The sequence below is a fragment of the Staurois parvus genome, unplaced genomic scaffold, assembly GCF_062004578.1.
Source record: "Staurois parvus isolate SC_StPar_1 unplaced genomic scaffold, SC_StPar_1.0 ptg000283l, whole genome shotgun sequence".
Classification (NCBI taxonomy): domain Eukaryota; kingdom Metazoa; phylum Chordata; class Amphibia; order Anura; family Ranidae; genus Staurois; species Staurois parvus.
In genome coordinates this window covers 7369785-7376001 of record NW_028318079.1, presented here as the reverse complement: position 1 = coordinate 7376001, position 6217 = coordinate 7369785, and positions in this window count along the sequence as shown.

Below are 6217 nucleotides of genomic sequence, written 5' to 3'. Positions count from 1 at the left end.
TTTATTTTTCTTGTTGCTAGGCAGATTTAAAAACACATCAAAAGGGCAGCAAAATTGCACACCTATGCAGGTTGCATTTGAACCGTTTCTGCATTGCATTTTGCATTGTGGTTCTGCACCTGCGTTTTTGCCACGTTTTTGATGCGTTTTGCAGTTTTTTTTTAATTTTTTAATTTTATTTTTCTTGTTGTTAGGCAGATTTAAAAACACATCAAAAGGGCAGCAAAAATGCAGCAAAATTTCACACCTATGCAGGTTGCGTTTGAACCGTTTCTGCATTGCATTTTGCGTTGCGGTTCCACACCTGCGTTTTTGCCACGTTTTTGATGCGTTTTGCAGGGTTTTTTCTTCTTTTTAATTTTATTTTTCTTGTTGGTAGGCAGATTTAAAAACACATCAAAAGTGCAGAAAAAATGCACTACATGCTTGTTTTTATTGAAGTCTATAGAACCAAAAATGCAACTTTTTGCATTAAAAAAATCCCTGACCCTTTCCAAAAAAGGCACCGGGTGAAATCGCGGAGATGTGAACTTGTCCAATAGGAAATCATGTTAAATGGATTGTACTGCATTTCTGCAAAACACTGCGGAAAACGCTTAGGTGTGAACCTGGGGTAAGTGCGTTTAATTGTTATCTTAATCAGCCACAAAACCTGTGTCATTAAAGCAGAGCTCCACCCAAAAGGGGAAGTTCCGCTTTAAGGACTGCTCCCCCGCTCCCCATTAATGATTGGCACCTTTGGGGGGCGGGGGTACCCGAATTTGACAGGTACCCGCTCCCATTTCTGGTCCAATCGCCAAGGTGATCGGAAGCAGAAGGTGTCCTCCATCCCTGTAGTCTTTTGGGACACGTGACAGGTCCCAGAAGACACAGAACCATTCATGAAGCGCAGCACTACTCGCGCATGCGCAGTGGGCACCTGGCTGTGAAGCTGAAAGCTGTCACAGCTCGGTGCCCACACTGAAGATGCCGGCCTCCTGGAATACAGGACGGCCGGTGAAACGGACTGCGGGGGATACACCACGGGACCGAGGGACAGGTAAGTGGCTGGTTTTTAAAAGTCAGCAGCTACAGTTTTTGTAGCTGCTGACTTTTATTTTTTAACAGGGTGAGTGGAACTCCGCTTTAATATGTGTTCGGTTTTAAAGGGATGAGGTGGCAACCCTAAGTCAAATGCGTTTTTAAAGCAGTACAACGGCATATGTGAGAATATGTATCATCCACTCAAAAATAAAATATTTAGAGCCAATAATGTGTAAAATAGAAAACAAAAACGTGATCGGCTAATGCTGACATCGGCTCAACCCAATGGTCTCAGATTGACGACTTGTTTACACTGTTCTCCCTGCGTTCAGTGTGCGGTTCTGCATGCGTTTATAATTCATTTAGGTGCATTTTTGGAATAATTTTTTTTTCTCTTACCAACTTCCATTCACATGCATTTGTGATGTGTTCACATGCATTCCGATGCAAAAAATGCAGCACTGTGAACTTTTTTTTTTCTAATTCACATGGGAGCTCAGCTCTTTGGAATATCTTCGTATTTTTTTTTAGCTTTTTCAGGTGGGTGTCCGTGGTGGTGGGGGGGGGGGGGGCTGGGGGGTAAGAACTGGAGACAGAAGATCAATTCATGCTAGAACACGGTGTAGGAAACCTGCGGTCCCTGTGTGTTTCCCGCAACATTCAAAATGCACTGCGCATGCTATCTGTTGCCATGCAATTTTTACAGGCGTGTTTTGCTATGATTGCCACGCGATTCTGTCACACAATTGTGGCAAAATCACATCACGCTTGGGTGCCATTCATTGTACGCATGTCATGTGTTTTGCAGAGATTGCCACATAATTTGGAATGGCAGGCAGAATCACGCTGCGATTCCAAATCAAAAAGTGTGAATGGGGCCCCATGCACACTTAGGTGGCTTGAGAATGTGCGCAAAGCATAGGGCATCCCCTTAATATCAATGGGCTGCCCTACGCATGGCAAAGTAGCTCATGGAGCTTCCGGCCGCGTTGAGCCTTGCATGTTTTGCCGCATTTACTGTGCAATCTTCAGCATGGAAAAACACACCTCTGCTTGCCATGTTTGTGACTACAATAAATGGCAATGCAAACATGTCACGCATTTTTAGCATGTTTATGACACGCTCAGGTGTGAATGGAGTCTGTTAAAATACAGCGTGATGGGGTTGTATATATGCCGCAGCCGCTGCATTTTCTACTTGGGGTGCAGAGTTTGACATGCTGTCAATCTCACCCATTGATTTCACTGGGGCTGCACTGCCACTGCAAGCCAAATGTTTGACTTGCGTTTGCAACGCAGTCATGCAATGTAAATTTTCTGTTCGGTAATGAAAAAAAAAAAACAGGCAACAGGAGGTGGTATTAGTGCTTCCTGAACAGCTGTCATCCGCTGCTATACCACTCTCTGAAAAGCGATCCACCACAGACCACTTCTCATGGGGCTCATTAACACTAGCGCTTAGAGGACAGTGTAAACAAGCGCCAAGTTTTAGGTTGGGGGACGTTTATAATTGTGCCACATTTTTAGCACCCTCTTTAAGCTGTTCACATGCCAAAGCTTTGCGGCAAAAATTATCCAACATTTGTGATTGCACGGCACAAAGCTCGCAAAATGTAACTCATTCACATGAATAGGAAAGCCCCTCAATTGTGCGCAATGCACGTAATTGCAGCACGTTTGTTCTACAAAAGCGAGGTTAAAATTGGTGATGAGAAGGCTTCAACCTCCTCTTAAAGGTGATAGTGATCTGTAAACAGATCACTTTTCAGAGGAGGAACAGGTATTATTATTATTATACAGTATTTATATAGCGCCAAAGGGTTTGCTCAGCGCAACAGTAGCAAGGGGGACAGAACATGAGACAAGACAGTAACAATACACTACACGAGGGGTTCGAGGGCCCTGCTCTTTTGAGTTTACAATCTAGGAGATTAGATGCCAATCCCAGAATTAGGGAGGGTTTTTGTTCTCCCCCCCCCCCCCCCCGAACACGCTTAAACACTTTCCTACTCTATTCAAAAAACATGAGTGTATACACACTGCTCAAAAAAAAATTAAAGGAACACTTTGAAAACCCATCAGATCTCAATGGGGAAGAATCTCCTGCTGGATCTCTATACTGACATGGACGGGTGATGTGTGAGGAACGTAAGGATGTCCCATCGTTTGATGGAAATGAAAATGATCGACCTACAGAGGACTGAATTCAAAGACACCCTGAAAATCAAAGTGAAAAAATGATGCAGCAGGCGAGTCCGTTTTGATGAAATTTAATTGCAGCAACTCAGAATGGTCCTCAGGAGGCGGACTGACAACTCATTGGGCCCCCGGGCAATAGGGGATCATGGGGCCCCTGTGTCCTTGCCCACACTCAAAAAAGCCTATAAAAAAGGTACCAGGGGCATTTCATAGGGCACCCTATTGACCCCGGGCCCTTGAGCAGCGCCCGAGTGCTCGAATAGTCAGACCGCCCCTGGTCCTCAGTAGTGTGTATGGCCCCCACGTGCTTGCATGCATGCCTGACAACGTTGGGGCATGCTCCTAATGAGACGACGGATGGTGTCATGGGGGATTTCCTCCCAGATCTGGACCAGGGCATCGCTGAGAACCTGGACAGTCTGAGGTGCAACCTGGCGGCGTCAGATGGACCGAAACATGAGATCCCAGAGGGGTTCTATTGGATTTAGGTCAGGTGAGTGTGGGGGCCATTCAATGGTATCAATTCCTTCATCCTCCAGGAACTGCCTGCATACTCTCCCCACATGAGGCAGGGCATTGTCGTGCACCGGGAGGAACCCAGGACCCACTGCACTAGCGTAGGGTCTAACAGTGGGTCCAAGGATTTCATCCCGATACCTAATGGCAGTCAGGATGCAGTCAGGTCTGTGCGTCCCTCCATGGATATGCCTCCCCAGACCATCACTGACCCACCATCAAAACGGACATGCTGAACGATGTTACAGGCAGCAGAACGTTCTCTACAGCTTCTCCAGACCCTTTCACGTCTGTCACATGTGCTCAGGGTGAACCTGCTCTCATCTGTGAAAAGCACAGGGCGCCAGTGGTGGTCCTGCCAATTCTGGTGTTCAATGGCAAATGCCAATCGAGCTCTATGGTGCCGAGCAGTGAGCACAGGGCCCACTAGAGCATGTCGGGCCCTCAGGCCATCCTCTTGCAGTCTGTTTCTGATTGCTTGGTCAGAGACATTCACACCAGAGGTCATTTTGTAGGGCTCTGGCAGTGCTCATCCTGTTCCTCCTTGCAAAAAGGAGCAGTTACTGGTCCTGCTGATGGGTTAAAGACCTTCTACGGCCCTGTCCAGCTCTCCTAGAATAACTGCATGTCTCCTGGAATCTCCTCCATGCTCTTGAGACTGTGCTGGGAGACACAGCAAACCTTCTGGCAATGGCATGTATTAATGTGCCATCCTGGAGGAGTTGGACTGCCTGTGCAACCTCTGTAGGGTCCATGTATGTCCTCATGCTACCAGTAGTGACACTGACCCTAGCCAAATGCAAAACTAGTGAAAAACTGTCAGAAAAGATGAGTAGGGAAAAAAATGTCAGTGGCCTCAACCTCTAAAACCATTCCTGTTTTGGGGGTCATCTCATTGTTGCCCACCATTAGTGCACCTGTTGTTAATTTCATTAACATGAAAGCAGCTGAAACTGATTAACAAACCCAACAGTTTTCTCAGCGCTTTACAATATAATGGGAGACAATACAGTAACAATACAGTTCAATACAAGAGGGATAGGAGGGCCTGATCCTGGGAGCTTACAATCTAGGAGGGAGGGGCTAGTGGTACAAAAGGTAGTAACTGTGGGGAATGGACTGGTTGGAAGAGTAGAAGATTCCAGAGATAGGTTTTCAGAGATCGCCTAAAAGTGAGCAGAGTAGGCGATAGTCTGATAAATTGGGGTAGAGCGTTCCAGAGGATGGGGGAAGCTCTGGAGAAGTCCTGGAGATGAGCATGGGAGGAGGAGACAAGGGAGCTAGAGAGCAGGAGGTCTTGCAAGAAGCAGAGAGTACGGTTTGGGTGATATTTGAAGACAAGATCGGTGATGTAATTTGGGGCGGAGTTATAAATGGCTTTATATGTTATTGTTAATGTTTTGAATTTTATTCGTTGGGCAATGGGAAGCCAGTGGAGGGAATGACAGAGAGGGATGGAGGACACTGAGTGGAGGCCAGTGTAGGGATTGGCAGAGAGGGGTGGAGGACACTGAGTGGAGGCCAGTGGAGAGATTGGCAGAGAGGGGTGGAGGACACTGAATGGAGGCCAGTGGAGGGATTGGCAAAGAGGGGTGGAGGACGCTGAGTAGAGGCCATTGGAGGGATTGGCAGAGAGGGGTGGAGGACGCTGAGTGGAGGCCATTGGAGGGATTGGCAGAGAGGGGTGGAGGACGCTGAGTGGAGGCCAGTGGAGGGATTGGCAGAGAGGGGCGGAGGACGCTGAGTGGAGGCCAGTGGAGGGATTGGCAGAGAGGGGCGGAGGACGCTGAGTGGAGGCCAGTGGAGGGATTGGCAGAGAGGGGCGGAGGACGCTGAGTGGAGGCCAGTGGAGGGATTGGCAGAGAGGGGCGGAGGATGCTGAGTGGAGGACAGTGGAGGGATTGGCAGAGAGGGGCGGAGGACGCTGAGTGGAGGCCAATGAAGGGATTGGCAGAGAGGGGCGGAGGACACTGAGTGGAGGCCAGTGGAGGGATTGGCAGAGAGGGGTGGAGGACACTGAGTGGAGGCCAGTGGAGGGATTGGCAGAGAGGGGCGGAGGACGCTGAGTGGAGGCCAGTGGAGGGATTGGCAGAGAGGGGCGGAGGACGCTGAGTGGAGGCCAGTGGAGGGATTGGCAGAGAGGGGCGGAGGATGCTGAGTGGAGGACAGTGGAGGGATTGGCAGAGAGGGGCGGAGGACGCTGAGTGGAGGCCAATGAAGGGATTGGCAGAGAGGGGCGGAGGACACTGAGTGGAGGCCAGTGGAGGGATTGGCAGAGAGGGGTGGAGGACACTGAGTGGAGGCCAGTGGAGGGATTGGCAGAGAGGGGTGGCAGATACAGAACGGTTAGTAAGGTGGATGAGTCTGGCAGCAGCATTCATGATAGACTGAAGAGGGGATAGCCTGCGATGAGGTCGGCCAATGAGGAGGGAGTTACAATAGTCAAGGCGAGAGATAACCAGGGAGTGGATAAGTTGCT